Below are 21,072 nucleotides of genomic sequence, written 5' to 3'. Positions count from 1 at the left end.
TGGGATGGATATTGAGTAGCCTTTTCTCGCTTTGGTAAAAAGATGCCGTTCACCCATTGCCCTAGTCTCACAGCTAAGCTTGGGTGCTGCCTCTTAGTCTTTCTCTGTGCATGGCTCCAGGCAAACACTGCTAATAAACCAGAGTTCTCACAAAGTTGAAACTCATTTGCCATTCTGACACCAGAAACTTGAAGTGACACATGCTTTGGTACAAACTCAAAATGACATCCTTAATTTTTAGTCCCTAAGGATAGCCCTTCATGCTTCCACATCCGAAGCTAATTAACTCCTCAAACAGTAGGTCACACTTGCTAAAATTGCTCCTATCATATGCCTGCTAATCGGACTTCTTCCTCCATTCTTAGAACGAAGCTCCCACTTGTCAACCAAGGTCCTAGAAACAGATGTTCTTCATATGAGAAGTTCTCTTCTTCACCCGTTTGCTCTGAGCTGAAATATCAAGCTGAGTTCCCCCTCTCTGTCCTCATATGATAGAATCTACTAATAACTGCTCTGAGTGTCTGTCAGGAGCTCTGGACTAGGGTTCTCTCCGTGTGAAACAAACTACCCTCACAGTCTTGAGAAAACAGAGAGTATTAATATTTTCCATACATTATTGATTTTGATAGAGATTGTTAGAAAGAGCTTTTCTCTGATAAAGTTGTATCAACTGTTTCTCAGTTTGAATTGGAGTTAATCTGGGCTATGGAGTATTTTTGCAGTGGCTTCATATCTGTACTGTTTGAAGGATATATGGAACTTCAGTGATCCATCACTCTGAAAGAGGCAACCAATACCTTGGTCTTTTTAATTGACAGGCTATTTTTTCTGGGAGATACATTGTCTGATTTTCACTGGGCAATTAATTTAAACATCATCTCTGCCCTGTCTCTCTGTCTCTGTATGTGCATGTGTATGTTCGTGTGTGTACATGCCTGAATGTTTATGTGTGTATGCATGTCTGTGTGGTGTGTGTGTGTGTGAGGGATGTATATGAGTGTGTGGTAATATAGTATAAGAGGCACACATGCATGCATGTACGTGTGTGTGTGTGTGTGTGTGTGTGTATAATGTGTAATCAAACTCAGGGCTCAAATCAACAAAACAGAAACACAGAAAACCTGCTACCTTTTGAAAGCTCTTCCAGTGTCCATGTGTCTGAATCTTCATTTGTTTAGCAGTATTATGGTGTGTAAGTTGCAGAGTAATACCCCTTATATCTGTGTTTTCCTATATCTAACATTTGATACCAACATAAAATGTTGTTTTGAACTTGATGTTCCTAATATCTATTCATCAAGACAAAATCTGGGAAAGTATAATGGATGAAAGAGGAGAAAAGCGTGCTTTTATTTTTTCAAACCAAATGAACATGTTTCCACCCTATTTAAATAACACTGTATTCCTTTTTGATCCTTAATTCACTTTTCTATCAAGTGAATACAATACAATGTCCATGTAGTTATCATTGTAAGAGTAAAGTTTTTACGCATCAACAGGACTGTTTCATAGTGTAAAAGTCATTGCATTACTGTAAAAGGTTTACATTTTCTCCATTATCACTTGCAATTATGATTCTCCCCCCTCCCCATCTATTCTTTTCCTATACCCAGATTTATCTCCTGAGAAACTTCAAGTGAAGGTGGTAAAGGTCTATTGTTTCCTCTGCCTTACAGGAAAAATTATTTAGTAGAGGTAGAGAGGAGTTTGTTTCACTGTATTAAGGTGTAGTATTCTTGTGTTGTCTAAGTCAAGCTCAAATGAGAGTGGTCTATGAAGGGAATAGGAGATAAGGAAAAAAGGATCCTTTCATCTGAGTCATTCAGAAGTGTCACTGTCCTTTCTCCGGCGAAAATGGTCCTGTTTGCCGCTCACAGTCTCTGTTTCATGGAGGCTGTTTTGAAAATGTAGTGCCCTGCTTTACCATGTCTTCTGACATTTGGGCGCCATTTCTGAAGTCTTGTTCTTTCCTCAATCCAATGATACCCAGCATCCTCTGTAATTCATCAATGACTGTTATCTTGACTGGCATGCGCAGTTGGGCAGTTCATGGCTACTTCTCCATCTGCTACTTTCTGTGTGTCACAGGGTTCCCGAAGAAACCAGGGCCAGAGAGCAACAATGGGAATACTTTCCCACACTGTAGTCCCAAGTGCTTTACACCACGCATGTTCTCCTCGATCAATTGCACATTCCGTCAAAGCAATAGGCCATTTCAGTTGTCTGTAGGTTGGAAGTCAGGGCAGCCCCATTGGTCCTAAACTCCAGAGCATGTTTCCCAGGCACTCCTTCCAAGTGTTTATCTTTTACAGCACTGATGTGGGTCAGTTGTAGTTATACCTGGAGCTATCCAGTTCCAAGGCTGAAGTTATCAACAACTACTTTTTTTACAAACTGCCCTCACTGTCTGAATAATTCCTCGGACCTTCTCAACTAAATGCTTTTGCTGGGTTGGCTGTCCCACCAGGAGGAGCCTTGTTGCTGCTGCTACGCCTTTTTAAAATAATATTCTTTCAGCACAACTGCTGTTCATCCTTTACCCAATGCCTTGCATAGGTGAAAGTCCAAAGGAACATTCACCTCAGACATCCATAGGAACAAGAACATACTGAGAGTAACAAGAAGGGGATATAATTGGAAGCTTTATCCAGGTGTGCCCCTCTCCAGTCACTGTGTGATGCTTGCTTTGTACAGAAGGGCTACCTGTTTGTGTACAGTCCGTGTGAGCTTGGCAATTTTTTTTTCGACAATGGATATAAAGCATTGTGTGCTCCTATTTCAGATAGATAGTCACAGCTTCCCAGGGATCCTGGGCAAATTAAAATACTTGCTATAAAAGCAGCAGTGAAGAAAATCATGCATTGTTCATCCTTTCTGTGACAGAATTATCAAAAAGAAAGTCCTGTAGGCTCATTTATGAAGATGGTGTTTCCTCCACCATTTCCCGAGGATGTGTGTGGGTATGGTATACCCTTGCTGGCAAGCCTGGAGCGCTCTTGCAGCTGTGACTGCTGCTATTTTTTTTGTGGCAAACTTATTATTGGCCTTCACTGAATATTCAGAGCTCTATTAGCCAAGCCCCCTACTGTTTCTCAGAGAGTGAAAACTGGGGAGACTTCCAATTTTCTGTGCCCACTCTGTGACTTAACAATGGCCCCAGGACTGCTATTTTCAGCTGCATCTAGAGTGCAAGATCCATTTCATTTTTTGTTGATATTTGCCAGCTATATTTGCCAAACTTTTTTACAAATCATTTTTAAAGTGATCTGTCCTGATTTTTAAAATTACCCATGCAATCACATATATAATAGACTCCATGAAGAAACATGATGTTTTCTCTCTGCTCTGATCTCGTACTTGAGGGATAGATGCACGTGAGATTGGCTGGCATGCAGTTTTTAAGGTGTTGAACTGGTTGAATTTTTTAAGTCATCTACAAAGGAAATTGAAGACTGTTTTTGCTTTGTGTTTAAACTGACTTTTATTGAGTAACATAGTCTTATTAAGTAGCCTAGTCTCTATTTTAATTGTCTTCTCTTTCCTGTTGAACTTCCCCTCTGTAAGTTTTTAAAGTTAAGTAACTTTAAAGTATTCATCATGTTAGAAAAATTTATTGAAAGCAAGTGACCTAATGATGTAGTTTTAGGGGTGGTACACTTGAGTGAAAAATAATGCTTTGTGTTGTTCTCATCTCCTTGAAAGAGTGACCTTTCTAACCACCCCCACTAAGAATAGAAGGAATAGCAAGATGTAGATGTGGGTCCTGTAGCTCTGGGGCTGGGGTCTATGAGGTGTGCTCCTGACTTCTAGGTCAGCACCTCTCTCAACCCTTCCCACTCCTCAATCTTTCGTCTTTTCTGAACTTTCCCCCCCTGAGGTCATTAACTTCCGAGGGGGCTACAGCTGCATTAGTGAAGAATGGGTAAGTTGCTTGTAATTCCAAGATGGACTACACTAATTCTTGAGAATTGTTTCTGTGTATAGAAATAAGAAAATCCATAGAGCTCAAGGCCACCATTAATTTTATCCATTTTTTTTTTTAGTTTTTCTATTCTCTGAAACTAGAAGATCCAAACTTTGCCTTATATTCTTTATATTTAATTTTGATCTTCTAAACAGAATTTTCACACTTGGTTTAAAATACACATTCACTGAGCCGGATGCTCATATTTTAATTTTCAAATCAACGTGTTATGATTTCTTTGAGCAAGGAGTCATTTTCTGTTTCTCCCATTTTATCTACCTCCTTTAGCCCCCTTTCTCTACTTCTATCCACCCAGACTCTTATCGCTAAACATCTTCAAGTCCCTATCATATGCAATAATTCTTGTATTCTATTAGTGGTAGATGGAGAGGGCAGATCACTTCTTGGACAGTTTACTGTGCGAACTTCCTGTTGCTTACTCACTAGCCAGATGGCCACTTACACTGAAATTAAGATTTTAATACTATTTTTTTTTGTTTTAGTTTTGAAAACCACATTTCAACTGTCCATTACTTGCACTTCTCTCCTTCTTGCCCTATTCAGCAGCACAGAAATAGAACTTTCTGGGTGCCAATATAAATGCCCAAAGAGCAGTTTCATTGGATTAAATGAATCTCTTCTTGAGATTCCTTGGATTAAAAGAATCTTGCTTTTTATTTTGAATATATAGTTTCTATTAGATACTGATCAATGTTTCCCTCACATTTTATGATTCCAATCAATACCTTGATTTTACGGAAGACAAAGCTGAAGATAAAGGTTTAAGGCCCATTGAACCAATATATTCCTATGAATTTTCAACATTCATTGAGTCATGAATTTAGATCTTTTTTTGAGGGAAGTCAATCACACATCGGACATCAATTAGAAGACATCTGGAGCACTGCTAGGGAAGTGATTATAACAACTCTGAAGCAGTCCCCAGATCTGATGCCAGTGTGCTCTGGACTCCATCTGTGTCTCCTCCAATAATGGATAATTTGAAAGCATCTCTGATGTGGGACACCCTTCTGTTTGTTGTGAATATGTTTAATTACCACTGGCTAGGAAGAAAATGGTTTTGGCCTATGGCAGGGCAAAATATAGCTAGGCAGGAAATCCAAACAGATACAGGGAGAAAGAAAGTGGAGTCAGAGAGACTCCAGCAGTCACCAGAGAAGCAAGATGTGAGGTAACATGCTACGAGACACACGGTAAAGTATAGAATAAAAGAAATGGGTAAATTTAAGTAATAAGAGCTAATTAATAATAATTAGTTATAAATTGTTTGGCCTCTGAGGGTTGTTTGGGAACTGACAGGCAGGAGAGAAATATCCATTTATAAAGTCCCATGAAAGAAGAGGAAAGCTTCAAGAGAACCAATAACACAAATGAAGACATGCTGAGATTCAGGCCAAGTTCATACCAATTAACTAAGTTCTGAATGAAACTTTCAGATTTGATTTTGAAAGAACACTAAATTATAAAATCTGTGGCAAACTCCATACAAAATGAATTTTGGGCACATAGCTGTGAGAAACTAATGTGGTTGATTATTCAGTGAGACAGTAACAACACGAAGACCAGTCAAAACTAAGAGTTCCCCGTCAAAACCCTACAAATAGTAAAACAAGTGAATTTTTATGCATGTATTTGTGTGGAAAGTGACTGTTTTGCGATTTCACAGTTAATCATGAAAGAGTGGAAGCTGTTTGAGATATACAAAAGGACTTAGGAGCTAGTAAGTGCTTCTATTAATATTCTTTAGTTTATTAATTCCTGAGGTGGCCGGACATGGAGTTCTGTTTTGTCTGCATTACTACTCAAAGTGCACATTGGAAAGTTCATCTTTTCAAGGTTCAGTTTTGATGATTGGCAGGCACAGAGCCCCAAGAGCAGCCTGTCACTTCCTATATACTAATACTAGAATGATTTGATACCTGAAAGGGGAAGTTAATATGACAAGTAAATTAAATTCTCTTCGCTCTAGAGGATCTACCTTAGCTATGAACTATTCTCTAGGTCTTTTGCTTTAGGAACAACACCACTGCTCTCTGACTAGTTAATCCAGCCCTGCATTGTCTCAGACAGGATTAGAAGAGGGGACAAAATGCAAATCTAGAAGAAAGAACAAGTTTTATGTATGATTTTCATGAGAGGATTGCCTTCTAAACTGATCTATAATTTCAAAGTCATACATGTGACCTCCGCATTGCCCCTCCCTGAGGTTTTACACAAAGTAAGTAATTGGAAGAGTGAAGTGCTTTAGGAGAGAACCAGAGAAAGGCATCAAAACAAGTGGTTGAGAGTCAACTACCTGTCCTTCATTGCAGTGTTCAGTTCCTTTGGTTGCAACTCATGTATAGGCCCAAACTTAGCCATCTTGTTTCTGTAACAAAAGTTTGAGAAATTCAAGCGCTTCCTTAAGTTTATGTACACTACACTGGAGGAGACAGGAGATCCAGTTTGTCTTTGGTATTGGAACACTGAGTCTTGGGCTCAGTTGGTGGTAACTTTTTACCATGTAGGCATCTGAACTGAGGAAAGACAATACTGCAGAGAGAAACTGGCCAAGAAGAAGAGGAAATTGAAGGTATTCACAGTTTTGTTTCAATGTCCTGCATTCTGAAGTTCAGTGTTAGCAGCTCCCTTGCCAACCACTGTGTTTTATTTTCTGCTAAACTAGCCTGCAATCTATATCCAGAGTGTCCTTATTTATATAAAAGTTTACATCTACCTGAGTCTCTAACCTTAAACTAAAATATTTCCTATATTGGAAAGACTGAGCTCAATGTTCTCATGAGCCTTTGTCCTGAAACCTGCTATTGATAACCGTCCATCTCTTTAATGGCTCTGCAGTCTGTAACGCTGCACAAACCCTGTGAATCTACTAAATCCCAAAGCTTGTAATGTTCTCTGTTGCCATGAGAAACAAAGTATGATTTTTCTTATTGGCTTCTTCCAACCACAGACAAATACTAAGGAATGTTGTTTTGTGAGGATAGTACATTAAAGAGCTCTGTGATCTAATAGTGGCGCACACTGTAATGTAATAGAAGGGAGACCATTTCTTAAGTGCTTTATTGGTTATTTTTTGTTACATCCAATGCTACACTTTTTATTAATTATACATAATTCACAATAAGTTATTATCTTTTTAATTTCAAGAGGCTCAAGGTACAGTATTTTTCTGAATAAAGCACATACATTATTCATTCAACAAGATTTCGATTGTGTCTGAATTCTTTATTAAATCGCCTCTCTTTCTTTGAATTTGTTCTTAGCAGTTGCCAGGCAACTCCTATGATGCTTGGCAAAAATAGTCTCAGAGAAAAAAAAAATTAAGAGTAAAATTAGTAGAGGCAGGGACCCTTTGTAATAATGGATATTACAGTTGTTCAGATGTAAAATTAGCCACTATGAATGAAGGTTATTATTCAATGGCATACTAAATGGAACTTTCTGGCCAATTGTAAGTTAGGTCTCCCACCCACAATTTGCTTAAATTGCATAGAATATCTTAATTCCCAATTTCAAAGGAAAATGGGGTTGAAAACTATAACAATGAATCCTATATTGAATTTTTAAAGGTGAGTGATGATATATGAGTGAGATTTAGCCTTTATGTAAGCAATTCAGGCTGCCTCCCTGGCGCAGATACTGTGGAACCACAATTACCCCAGTTGAGGTTTCCCATTGAAATATCATCAATGCCAAGGTGGGAATTCAGTTCACTAAATTCTAGATATGATCATGTATGTGATATAGCATCTTAATACAATTCAATGTGTTATCAAAATTATTATAAGACATTTAGAAAAATTATGGGAATAATAAGAAAAGTCCTAATGAGATAAACCATGTTATGTCCTTTCATTGACCAAATTTAGAGATTTCCAAATTTCATTTTATAAGTTTGGGCAGTGGTAGAAGTTACTTTAAATTAAAGAGAAATTTGCCGGGCGATGGTGGCAGAGGCAGGTAGATCTCTGTGAGTTCGAGGCCAGCCTGGTGTACAAGAGCTAGTTCCAGTACAGGAACCAAAAGCTACGAAGAAACCCTGTCTCGAAAAATCAAAAAAAAAAAAAAAATTAAGGAGAAATTTATTGCAAGTTCTTTTTCTCTCTTGTGTTATTCCAATACCATTTGTTGTTTTCTGATATTATGAATGTATGTAGGTTAGTAAAGCCAAATAAAATTCTCAAATTTATGGAGAGCTCCAGTCAAAAGTCAGATGGATTTAGGAAAGTAATGTTTTTCTATTAATAATTGTATTTGGAATGGGGAAATGGCCTGATCAGTACAATACTAACTGCTGAGCTTTAGGACCTGAGTGCAGATTCTGTGTAAAATTAAAGTATGGCAACATGCACTTAGAAACCAAGCACTAGGTGAGCAGATCCAGGAGAATCTCAGTCTATCTGAATTGATGAAATCAGGCCCAGAAGAGACCTTGTATCAAAATAAATTAATTAATTTAATAAGGTTGAGAATGATTGTCAAGGAACATACCAAATATAAATACCTGGCCTCCACAGGCATACACACATTATTGTACTTGCATACACATGCATACACATCTGCACATGTATACACACATATACGTGTGTGCTTGCACACACACACACACACACACACACACACACACACACTAGCCATTCATTTTCGTTGTCTGGCAATTTCTGCCTTTGTGTCAAGCTCAGTCTACTTCATGTTTTCTGTAGATTAAAGTCCTCTCTCAATAAGAATTTTTTTGAGTGCCTGAACTCTTCATATCTATTCCATCTTTAAGACAAACACCTAACATTAGCAAATGTTTCTTCATTGTTTGTCTCACAACTCACTTTCCCTTTATTGCTGGGTTCTGAGACTGTATATAGTGTGCTCCACCTAGGCCTCAGCTTACTTCTTCTAGAAACTAAAGTTTCTACTTCAATTGGTTGGACCTAACCATAGCAGAATTTTAAAGTGGTAACAATTATCTCTCTCCCTAGCTCAAGAACTACTTGGCCTAAAAACATCTAATGCTCAATATCATTTTCCAAATGAATTAATCTATTTTGTGTGATACTGTGGCTTTCACATTATTTTACTTCCTGATGTCTGGCTTTACTTTTCACTTGTCTTCCCTTTTTGTCCTTAAAACAATGATACCCCCCTCATCACTTTCTCTTTTCCAGTTCTAATGCCACTTCCATCCCTTTGCTGATAGTTTCATAATGTATCCTTAATGACCAACTTTCTGTCATCAAGATGATTGTCCTTTAAATTTGTTTAAATAAAGACAATACAATTAAGAGAGATGGTCCATTTTATATTTTCTTGTGATGTGAATATTTTAGAAAATTATTTATAAGTAAATTTGTTAGAAGCAAACACAGTTAAGAGAGAGGGTATAATTCTCAGAGTGAAATACTAGCTAGTGAATATATTTGAATAGGAAGCATTCCTTTCCTTTGCCATGGAATAAGGGACATTTTTCTATCCATCTGTATCTTCTGAATTTAGTAATGGTTCATATCTCCACCAAATCCAAGAATTTTAGGAAATCCTCCTAAAACAATGCCTGACTTTTAAATGTGATCATCTCACTGTGTTAGTTTTCAGACATGAAAAAAAAAATCCACCCATCTGGTGCCATCTTAAATGTCTGGCTGTGTTTTTCTCCTGCCAGGATCAATTATGAATGACGCTGTGCATTTCAGTGCTTGGCCTCTGGAGAGAAGCCTTCACTGATCGACCTCCCCTCCTCCCTGATGTAGGATTCATTTGGATGTCAAGTGCTCATGGCATCTGAAAATTCTCAGTTTGCTAGATAACTCAAACGATTCTAGATGCAGTATGCTATTTGTTTGTGTAACTCTTATCACCAAGAAATTTTAGTTTATTGATAAATTATAGTAGAAATTTTTGTATTAGCAACATGTGTGTTTGTGAACATAGATTATTACTATCATGATAAATTGGATTTTTAAAGGGCAAGCAAATACAAAACTAAACAAGTAAATAAAATAAGGAAGGACTTTATACATCAGAGAAAATAGAACACTTTATGTTACATCTGATATATTGAAAGAAGAGGATGAAAAGAGCTAAAAGGAAAAGGAGACATCAACATGTTTTCATTTAGCTCTGGAGACATTTAAAAGAATTTGAATATGGAAAATATAATAAATCCATATGGTAATATGTTAGCAAACTATTTCAAGTTGGCACTTTAGAGATGGGGAAAAATTAGAAAGTAGCTCAGGAAAAACAAGATCAATGCCTTCTGAAGAAAAGGTAATGAGTAAACTTAGCTATTAAAAGAGTACTTTGTATGTGTCTGTTCCTTCTCTTTCCTTAATGACTCATCTGATGAAATATTATATACATCTTTGTGTGTATCCCAATACACACACAGCAAGGTGTTCCTCACCAGAGGACCCCTGCAACACCCTGCATGTTATTGTGAGTCTCAGCCCTAACATTTTCCAGTGTGGAGAAGTTGTGAGGGATCTAAAGTCTCTTGAGAAGGTAGATATATCTTCATGCTCTAAACATGTTCTAGATAATTCTTCTATGCATGGCCCATATCGATTCCATATATTATACACAATACTATATGTGTGTGCGTGTGTGTGTAATCACTTATATAACATAATATATGTTGTATATATGTGGCATACATATAGATATAGATAAATAGATATACATGTTGTCTTCAGTGTCTTGGGTCCCTGGTATGTATATAACTGAGGTGGGAGGAAGGGAGAAAACACAGACGTGAAAGGACTATGTCCAATACATCCTACTAGCTTTGTCGCTACAATTCATGTTCATGAAAATAATCTGAAAAATATTCCAAGTCAGGAAGACTAAGACTTTCTGAAAATTTCTCATTTCGTTTATCATTTTATACATAATAACATTGTTAGTGTTTTTAGTTTAACTCTAATTTTTATATGTTAAATTTCTGATGCAGGTTTTTACTAAGTAGCTTAGGCTGGTCTTGACCTTATAGCATGAGTGAAGCTGCTCTTGAAAACTGTGGCTATCTCCCTGACACCTTGAGTGCTGGAATTACAAACACACCGATCTTTTAAGTATAGTTAGAAATCATAAAAGTTGTGCCCATTAATAAAATGACTTAATATTTCAGTGCATGTATTTTGTGTATTGTTTAAATAAGTTGAAGCATAAGTATTTCCTCAAACATCATGCCTTTAGGTAAATAATTCAATATCATTTCTTCTAGTGTTTTGAACATTATTACACACTCTTGCTTTCTGTGGTCACTCTGCTATGCAGAGTCAGTGACAAAGTAAAAGGGATAATGCTTGTCAAATGGTCAACTGGCTATGCTGGTATTAGGAAAATAAAGGTATTTGTCCTTCACAAGCTAAGTGACCCTGTTAGCGCCACGTCAGGTACCCACAAGCTCTGATAATTATGATAGTAATTTCCTATGGTTTAAGGTCATCCTTTTTATAAGATGGCATTAGTTTCTTTTGATGGTGTCCAGTTCCAGTGCTGTGGTGATTAAAGTTTTTACTTGGGCTGACTGTATCATGATTTGGCACTTTGTCCATTTTCTTGTAATTCAAATGAAAGTAAAACTCCCATTTTGGTTTCAGAATGTACCTAGCATTTAATTTTAGTTCATCAGTTTTACTCCTGTTGATCATTTCTAAATTATGCTGTTGCCAAGTTTTCACACAAAGAAATAATAAGTGCTTCAGCAAACAATGACTTTGCTCCTACAATGACTTCCTAGACTCCTATCCCAGACAATAAAAGTAGACTTTTAAAATGTGCTTTATGTTTCCTCTTGACATATGTATCTTGTTTATAAGAAAATCTAATATAAGTATAGACTTTTCGAGAGGGAATCACAATCATGAGTCATATGATGAGAGTTTATTCATTAGCTATACATAGACACAGGAAGCTTTCATCATACATGTCTGAAGACTTCTGATAGTGTGTGAAGATTGACTTGTATTATGGCTTGGAGGGGGTTCTTTGAATTTATTTATGTCCTGTTTTAAGTAACCCAGAGGCACCATTTCTTACTTTTTCTCATCCAATCTTTTATTGCACTTTGCCACTTTGTTAAAGCAAATGAAAATTTGAAGGCTAGTTAAGTTTAATCTTGTGCTTTATTGATGATAGAACTATTTCTTGGATTGTTTAATCTTTCCTAACATTGTAAGCAGATTTACAAACATCAAATTTCATACCTTCCAGAGGATATTGTTTTTCTTTCTAAAACTATCTTTAACTATAAAAATTAACCTAATTGTAAGTGCCTACCTCCATATTCATATTCTTCCTATGCCTTTGTGCTAGAATCTCTAGGAATTGTGGCCATGCATAATGGCCCCTGGAGACCCAGGATGACTTAGAGCTTGGGTTGAACCTCAAAGTTGACTATGTGTGTGATTTTCTCTGGTTATGTGTGGGTTTGTGTTATTATCAGAGCCTGGCTCTGAGTTCAATAGCAGTCTTGTTAACAGAAAATGACATTGTGCTGTTTCCTACGAGGATCTTAATTCCTCAGAACCCTTTAAGCATTCTACACAGACACATGGGAAGAAATACTCTTGATCCTATGCTTGGCTTATTTTCTGTAGATACTGTTCATATATCAGCTGGTAGTTATATTTTTATCCTGCATCTCTTCACATTTTCATATTATACCTATGATAAATTTTCTATAATCATAATGACCTTCCATTTCTCATATACAATACACTTTCTGCTTCTAGGCATTCATGTCCCCTTCAGGGGAACATTTCTAATTCAGGTGTGTATGTCCACATTCTTCTTTCTTTCTATGTTTGAGTTTAGAAGCTGCTCTCTGTGACTTAGAACCTAGACTCATCCAATTGTTAGACCATTTGTTATTATCAGATCCTTTGTTTTATGCCTCTTACTATGAAACATAATTGCCTTATTAATTTACTCATTTATTTTGTGACTATAGAACCACTGACTGATCCTGTTCTGCTATATTTTCCATATCTGATAACATAGAATGTTCATTCTCCTTAAATATTTATCATGTAAGGAAATCAAGGAAGTAGACAGAAAAAAGGAAGGAAAAGGAGTAAAGAATCAATGGACTCAAGTCATCTCCCATTCTTGTGGCAATACTCATTACAAGAGTAGAAACCTATCAATATCCAAAGTATTCAAGGTAAATGATAAGGTCGACTCTGTTGTAACATAGCAGGCAGAGTACAGGGCCTCAGTATAATTGTCCATACTTTTGTTGACACAGAATTCTTTCTTTGTTTTTTAGAACTTAGAATCAGTAGAAATCTCAGTCATAAATATCAATATAAAAGCCAACACTGTCCATTGCATGCATTGGATACAAAGATTCACTGATCAGCCTCAGATACATCTTCCCTGTGTCCCTTATGTTCCCTTCTCACAATCTTGGTATAGCCAGAATCCTAGTTTACAGGGGACACATTTCTCTCCTTCCCTCTATTTCCAGAGCATGAACAACTTTGCTCTTGAAGCATGAACCCTGAAAACAATGAAAAGTAGCTATTCCTGAGAAATGAGTTCCCTGTTGTAGAGTTTGCTCTTTCAGAGAATGTGTTAGACTCTTCAGAGTTGGTAAGCAATAGATACACATACTAGCTTTGTGCTGGTGTGTGTGTGATTATGATGCTTTGTGGTAACAGACTTGCCAATGAGTATTTAAATGAGCCCTTAAGCATAGAGATTTATACAGACAGCCTTCATACTGTAAGAAACCTGATTTTGTCAGGTGAATAGGGCATAGTTTAAGTATTATGTACCCAGAACAATAGGAAATGATTGCACATCACCAAAGATGGGTTTGAAAAGAAGCAAATTTACATTTCACTTTTTACATTCAAATGCATTCATTAATGGAAAAAAGTATCATCTATGTCATTTCCAATGAAAATATTTATTTATTGAGAGTCATTTGAAAGTGCTATCAAATAATCACATAGTAATACTAAAGTATATATTTTAGCTAGGCATATACCCCCTCATCTCTCTTTAGTTCTTGCCTCAGTTGTATTTTTCTAACAAATATATATTTACATAATGAATCACATTCTAATCATATGCAAATTTTTAGTAGAAAGATTGGTACAAACCCCCTCCAAATTATCACAAGAGCAAACTAAAGCTTTAAAATTGGCTGCAATGAATTGAAAAGAGATTGATTTCATGTGGAATGATTAAAAAGCACACAGAAACTAAAGCTTACTTAGACACTCAATTGAATGCTACCCACTTTGCATTTCTCGTGTGGTAGATTTAAATAACCCAGGAAAGTTTCTTGTTCTCATGGATTTCATTGAAAAGTTAAAGAACAGAAAATTAGTGAATGGATAACAAATGAGTAAATGAACAAAAGTATAATAAGAAAATGATGAGTGCTGCCATAGAAATTGAAAAGCATAATATAAAAAGTAAAAGTAATTATATGGTTATTTATATATTCTCATTATTAGATAATTCAGCTTTAAGCTAAATTCAGAATGAAAAGAATAATACAGATACTGAGAAATGTCTTCCAAATTATACCAAGACATATAGATATACAGGTTTATATTATGGTTTAGGATAACATAAATTTGATATGTCTGAAAGACAATGATAAAGATTAAAAGTGTTATAAAGATTTCTCAGTTATGGGCTTGTGAAATAGCTTAGCAGATAAAGTTGTTCACCACCAAACCTGGCAGCTCGAATTCAGCCTCTTACGATGGAAACATTTCAGCCTATGGAACCTTCAAATAAAAAGAAAAGAGAAAATATGCATCCCTACCATTAATAATGAAGCAAAGGATTTGACATACTAAAAAGTTAAGAATGACCAACAAAGTAGGAGAATTTTGAAAAAAGGATATGCTGAAAGCCAGGAGGAAATATTCTGCACACTTCCATGAGATCAGTTATTATTCTCACATGGCAGAAAGTTGTTCTTGTCCTGAGTTGGAGGATTTGTTCTTTCACATGTTATCCTTTTTTTCCCTTCCAAACACAGATAGCAGCAATTTCGTTGATTGTCAGCTGAGGAAAATAAAAAAAAATAAAGTGCCATTAAGTCATAGAACTCTACATGAATCTGACCCCCAGACTTTGCTTTAATGTAATTTGGGGAGGTTCCTTTGGGGTACAGCCCAATGTACCATTCCAATGAAAGGAACATCCTTAAGAGAGAGGGATGCTATCAGGCAGAAAGCCAGAGGGAAAAAATGGGACTCAGATTCGTTGTTTTTATGACAATTAATTCTTGGAGAACCACTAACTTTCTGTGTGATACTAGTCTTAGTTCTTCTAAGGGCAGAGCTGCCAATGACTTAATTTCTTGATTCTGGAACCTACCAAATTAGGGGAAACACTACCAACACATGTATTAGCCAACAAAACTCATACAAATGAAATGTAATAATGAAACATAACAATGTTGTGGTGACTACCATTTTTCCAAGTAAATTTTACATACTGCACCATGAACCAATATTTTGCCTTATCTTATACAGAAATGGCAGTTTAATGAAAAAAAATTCTAGTTTCAAGATTTGTTTTTAACAAAGGCCCCTTATATCTGTGTCCACACAGATATAAGAAATTCAATATAAATGCATACAATTCAGATATGCATTGAACTTCTTCCATTCTAAACAATTCTGCAGTCAGTTTTAGCCTCATTTTGTTACTTTATTCTTTCATATTATATTATAAAAGAAAACTCATGGTCCAGATGTATTTATTGCTTCACACAAATGTTTTAAATGTCAAAAGAAAAATAATGGCATAAATATTTAGAGAGAGTTAAGTCTTTAAATATTAATCATAAATTATTTGACTCACAATATTTAAGTATAGGCAAGCAAGAATAGGATCATCGTTCTATTTCTCCTTTGAGTGGTCACTATTGATGATAAAATGCAATACATTCTTGGCTATATAGTCTATCCTTAAATTACCCAGATTTCACCTTATCCTAGAAAGACTCTTATGTGAAATGAATTGTTTAAACTCCACCCTTACAATGCTAGCATTTTACATAAGAGTAACCTTAAGAGAAAAATTCAAACCAAGACTGTGCTCAATGGATTAAGTTGAGCTGTCTTGGCTTGTTTCTTTTCTTTTATTTTTTTTCTTTTTTGAATAAGCAGAGAGTATACACGTAAGATAACTCACCCAAAAAGCCAGATATTTATATCTTTGTCCAAACTTGAACATTTATAGCCAATAATTCCAGAGAAAATATAAGAACAATACTATCATTGAAAACAAAAATAAACTTTCAAGCACAATAATCAAGGGAATGAAATCAGTATGAGACCTACTTCCACTAGTTCTCTTTGGAACAAGGTACATCCAAAATAAGCAGATGACATTCTGTGGGTTGGGGATGAATGACTAAGGATTCATGGCAGGATTGTATCACAAGATTATGTGTAATTGATGCATTTACCTCTAAAAGCTTTTGGTTCTACAGAAGCTTAAAGCATTGCTGAAAATGCCTTGAAAGAACAAAAATGATTCAAAATTGCACTATGTTGAGAACTGAGGTGTTTTAGCAACCACCATTTTTTCATTTGTTTTTGTTTTTATTGGTCACCATCATGCCTCTACCATTGAGAGTACTCTGTATCACGGCAGTGATGTAATAGAAAAGATAATCATAAATAATAAGAAATGTTATATTCTGCATTTCTTTTGATCTTATTTTATTTATTTAGATTTTATGATTTTGTGTTAGGTAATACCTATCCCTTGTTATTATCGAATTAAACTCTATTTCTACATTCAAGGAGCCTATAATTTAGTGATAAAAAATAAATGAATAACTATGGATCCTTTGTTTCTGTAGAATATGTCATCTGATATAATTCAGTAAAAAGATAGCTTATATTATTTTTTACTAAAATTCCATGTGATATTGTTTCCAATTCATTCAACAAGTCATCCATAGAGTAAATATTCTCAATTATAATTTATAAAATATGTTTGATACTTAATTAGTTCTTACTGTAGAGATAGGCTAACTCTCCCAAGACTAGAAATTGGTTTACCAAAACAATACCAAATGACTTCCATGAGATTTAATTGATTACAAATGCTTTAAGCTCAGAAATATGAAAATAGAAAACAATTAGAGAACACAGATTTTCATTAAAATTTTATCAAAAAGGAAGCCTATTAGCTTTTTAAGTGGGACAAAGTTTTCTCACTCTTCATTTTAAAAATGTTTTCTAATGGGACCAAATATGTCAAAACAAAAAGAGCCTCATAATATATTTTTATACTTAACCGTAGAAGAAATCACATTATGGTTATTTTTTAGAATGACTCCCACTGAAGCTTTTCGTGTAATGTTAGTATTTCAGTAACTGGGAAGATGATTTTATAGGAGGCTGGAGAAACTGTTGAGAAATAACCAACTCATGATGATCCAGTGAAATATCTAAAAAGGTAAATTAATTTGGAGCAATGAATGATTGTGTTTAGGTGGTTTTCTCCTTTTTACAGTATCTAACCCCAGAAAATGGTGTTACTCACTCTTAAGGTAGGTCATCCATTTCAGATAACTTATTCCAGATAATCCTGCACTGATTTGACCAAAGCCTTTTCTCCCAAATGACGCTAGTCAAATTGATAATCAATACAGACCATCAGATCCCTTAAGGATTTCACATGTTAAATGTAGCAGTAATATACATTTTGGGAGTCAGGTTACAACAGTATGTTCTTTTCTCCAGTCCTCCTTTAGGTTCTAGGAGATGGGTGGTATGGGTGGTATAGCTAATCTTGACTTTTACAGATTCTGAAGGTGCGGAGAGGATGGTAAAGATCAGGCCAGAGAAATGCTGTCAGTAACTTTCCAGCTTTTCAACTTCTGTGAATAAATGGTCATCAGCCCTAGCTCTGACTTGGGCTGTTTGAACTCACACTCCCATCCTCTCAGAAACCTAGTGTTCCTCACCTTTTTTTTTTAAAATTAATTTTTATTGAGCTCTACATTTTTCTCTGCTCCCATACCTGTCTCTCCCTTCTCCTCCCACTCTCCCCCAAGGACCCCACTTTCCCAATTTACTCAGATCTTTTTCTGCTTCCCATGTAGATTAGATCCATGTGTGTCTCTCTTAGTGCCCTCGTTATTGTTTAAGTTCTCTGGGGTTGTGATTTGTGAGTTGGTTTTCTTTGCCTTATGTTTAAAAGCCACTTATGAGTGAGTACATGTGATACTTGTCTTTCTGTGTATGGGTTACCTCACAATGGAGTACTAAACAGGAGAAAAAAATGACCTCTTGAATTTTGCAGGAAAATGCATAGAGCTAGAAACATCATTTTGAGTGAGGTGACCCAGTGGTTTCTTATAGCACATAGTTCCTCTATATAATACTGTACTACAAAATACTTAGTGGTCATAACTCCTTGATTTCAGAGGCTAACTCAGAAAGAAAGAGATCCCACTGAACTTCAGAGACATTCTGATACCTTAACCCAATCCTATTAGATTTGTTAACAGAGTCATTATTTTTACTATGAGACCCTCATAGCAAGATAATGAACAGAATACCTAAAATGTCAAGTTAGAAGAGATATAAATATGACAAAAATGTATATATATATATATATACACCTTATGGTCTTTTTTGTTTTTTCTCATCTGAACCTTAGAGCTTTCACTTTAGGGTTTAAATTGGATTGAGACAGAGTAAAACTCCATGATAACTATGTTTTTGTCAATTCATTAAATTTACAGAGAGCAGTAAACAGTATACCGAATAGGGTAGCACTGTTATGTCCTCAAAACGACTTAGTGGCAAAGGAAGTCCTAGAACTCAGGTAGCTATTAACTGCTAATAACTGTTCAGGACTAAATTAACCACCTGAAATATGTGCTTCTTTTGTACCAGGGAAAATAAGACAATAGTGAATTTCTGTGTTATTATTCAAAGTTAAGACTTTGAATATTCACATTTCAGCATATAATCAAGTTACAAATGAGTTTGTTAATTAGTAACACTGTTTATTTCGGGGACAGGTGTTGAGAGAATGGAATTTAAAGGACAGAAAGTTCTGCGTGTTTTGACATGCAGTGTATAGAACCTCAGTCTTTGAAATAATCACCATGGAATCTCAATCCTTTCCTGAAATGCTTTCAAACATCCTGTTGTCATCATTGCAAAATTGAAGGCACTCTAGCATGAGAACTGGCAGGGATATTAAATACAGCCTCTGTTTCAGAGGAAGCAGAAGGAATAATGATACTATGATTTCTACAAAAGAAACTTAAATATGGCTTCTTTTTCTAGAAGATTCTAGCTTTGTTGTAGTTTAGAAATTCAGACACTGGTTTGCTTAATGACAAACTTTTAAGCTTGCTTATCTTGGAAAATATTTGTATTTTTTAGATCAGTAATTTATCTTAAATTACAGACACATTATTTTAGAGCAAGATACATAAATACCATTTCTTCTGGTTAAGATACATCTTAAATTTTATTGCTTACTATTTTTAAGTTCCTTCTTGACTTCCACAAAACTTACTTAGCAATTACTACAATTTAATTTACAATTATTCAAGAAACTTATTTTACTATCTATTTCTTTTTCTATAGGTAAAAAACTATATTACATGGAAATTTCAGATATTAAAAATTATTTTTATTTTATGTGTACAAGTTGTTTTCCTGAATGGATGTTTGTATACCATACGTATGCTTGCTTCTCATTGAGACCAATAAAAAGGGGGGCCTCAAATCCTCTGCAACAGTTTTATAAAAGCTTTTGAAGCAATATATGGGTACAGTGAATGGAACCTACTTCCTGTGCAAGAGGAGTAAGTGCTCCTTATTTCTGAGTCATCTCTTCAGCCCCAGAAATTTAGTAAATAAGGCAAATGAATACAAGATTGAGCAAGTATTGCCCATCTTCTACAGGCTCTTTGGGCATGTTAACTGATCTTTAACAGTAGGTAGTAATGTCTTAACACCACTGTGTGAACATGGATGTTATTTTAGTTTCTACAGTTTCTTTGCCCTTATAGATGACCACTCACATGGACAGGGAATTAAAACCTGTAGAGGGAAAAGATGAAAGCTAAATAATCACATACAAAAAAATTGTAAAATATCTCCAGTTGTGCTTGCTTCCCTCTAAACCCCTTAATTACCTTTATTTTAAGTTGTATCGTTAGAGCTTGCAAAGACTGGGGTACTGAAGAAACAAGAATTTAAAAGACATTAAGTTGAAAAAAAAATGAGATTTTAACAAAAGAGACACTATTGGCCAAACTATAGCTATAGTCTTAGGGGAGTCATTGAAATGAAGGTATTCTCTAATTTCAGAGCTATATATAACCTACCATCTACAGTAAAATAAAGGAAGCATTAACTCACATGTTGTAATTCTTTGAGAAAACATGTTGTAATTGTTTGAGAAAACATGTTGTAATTCTTTGAGAATTGAGGGTTTTTTTTTTTTTCCTGTAAAACCAGACTGAACATTTCGGGCAGCACATCACAATCAACATTTAGTGAACATGGATTAGAGCTCCAAAACGCACAGGGCTTGCTGATCACCAGAAACAACTTTTTCCATGTAAAGTTAGGCTTTCCTATTACTGTTTCAGTGTAAGCAATAGAGAAGCCACGGTCTTCTCTTTACATCACAGACATACTGAAGACTGGGAACTTTACAAGCAAGGCTTCAGTATCTTTTATAAGTTTAATGATTAATTACTCTTTTGGTTGCCTGGTGGATAGCATTTCATGTTTACCAATACGAGATAGATAGATAGATAGATAGATAGATAGATAGATAGATAGACAGACAGACAGACAGCACAACTTCTGCTTGGAATTGTATACCCCTAACTAGTGATGTGAAAATGTAAGTAGCCGAGGGCCCCGTGTAGGGGTTATCATCACATCAGTATACAGACAAGTGAGAGCACACAGTGACTCTGAGATGACGGCATTAATGTGGAGACTATTTTTATATCCCTAAGTCATCACATCATGTGACAGAAACTACATAGTCTCTAAAATCAGAGTAGCCATGAAAAGAAGTTTTGCTAATTTGAATCATGATGTGTCTCCCCTGAAATA

The sequence above is a fragment of the Alexandromys fortis genome, unplaced genomic scaffold, assembly GCF_014885135.2.
Source record: "Alexandromys fortis isolate MF-2015 unplaced genomic scaffold, M_Fortis_MF-2015_v1.1 scaffold_2_26212498_36691700, whole genome shotgun sequence".
Taxonomy (NCBI): domain Eukaryota; kingdom Metazoa; phylum Chordata; class Mammalia; order Rodentia; family Cricetidae; genus Alexandromys; species Alexandromys fortis.
This window is presented reverse-complemented; position numbering follows the sequence as displayed.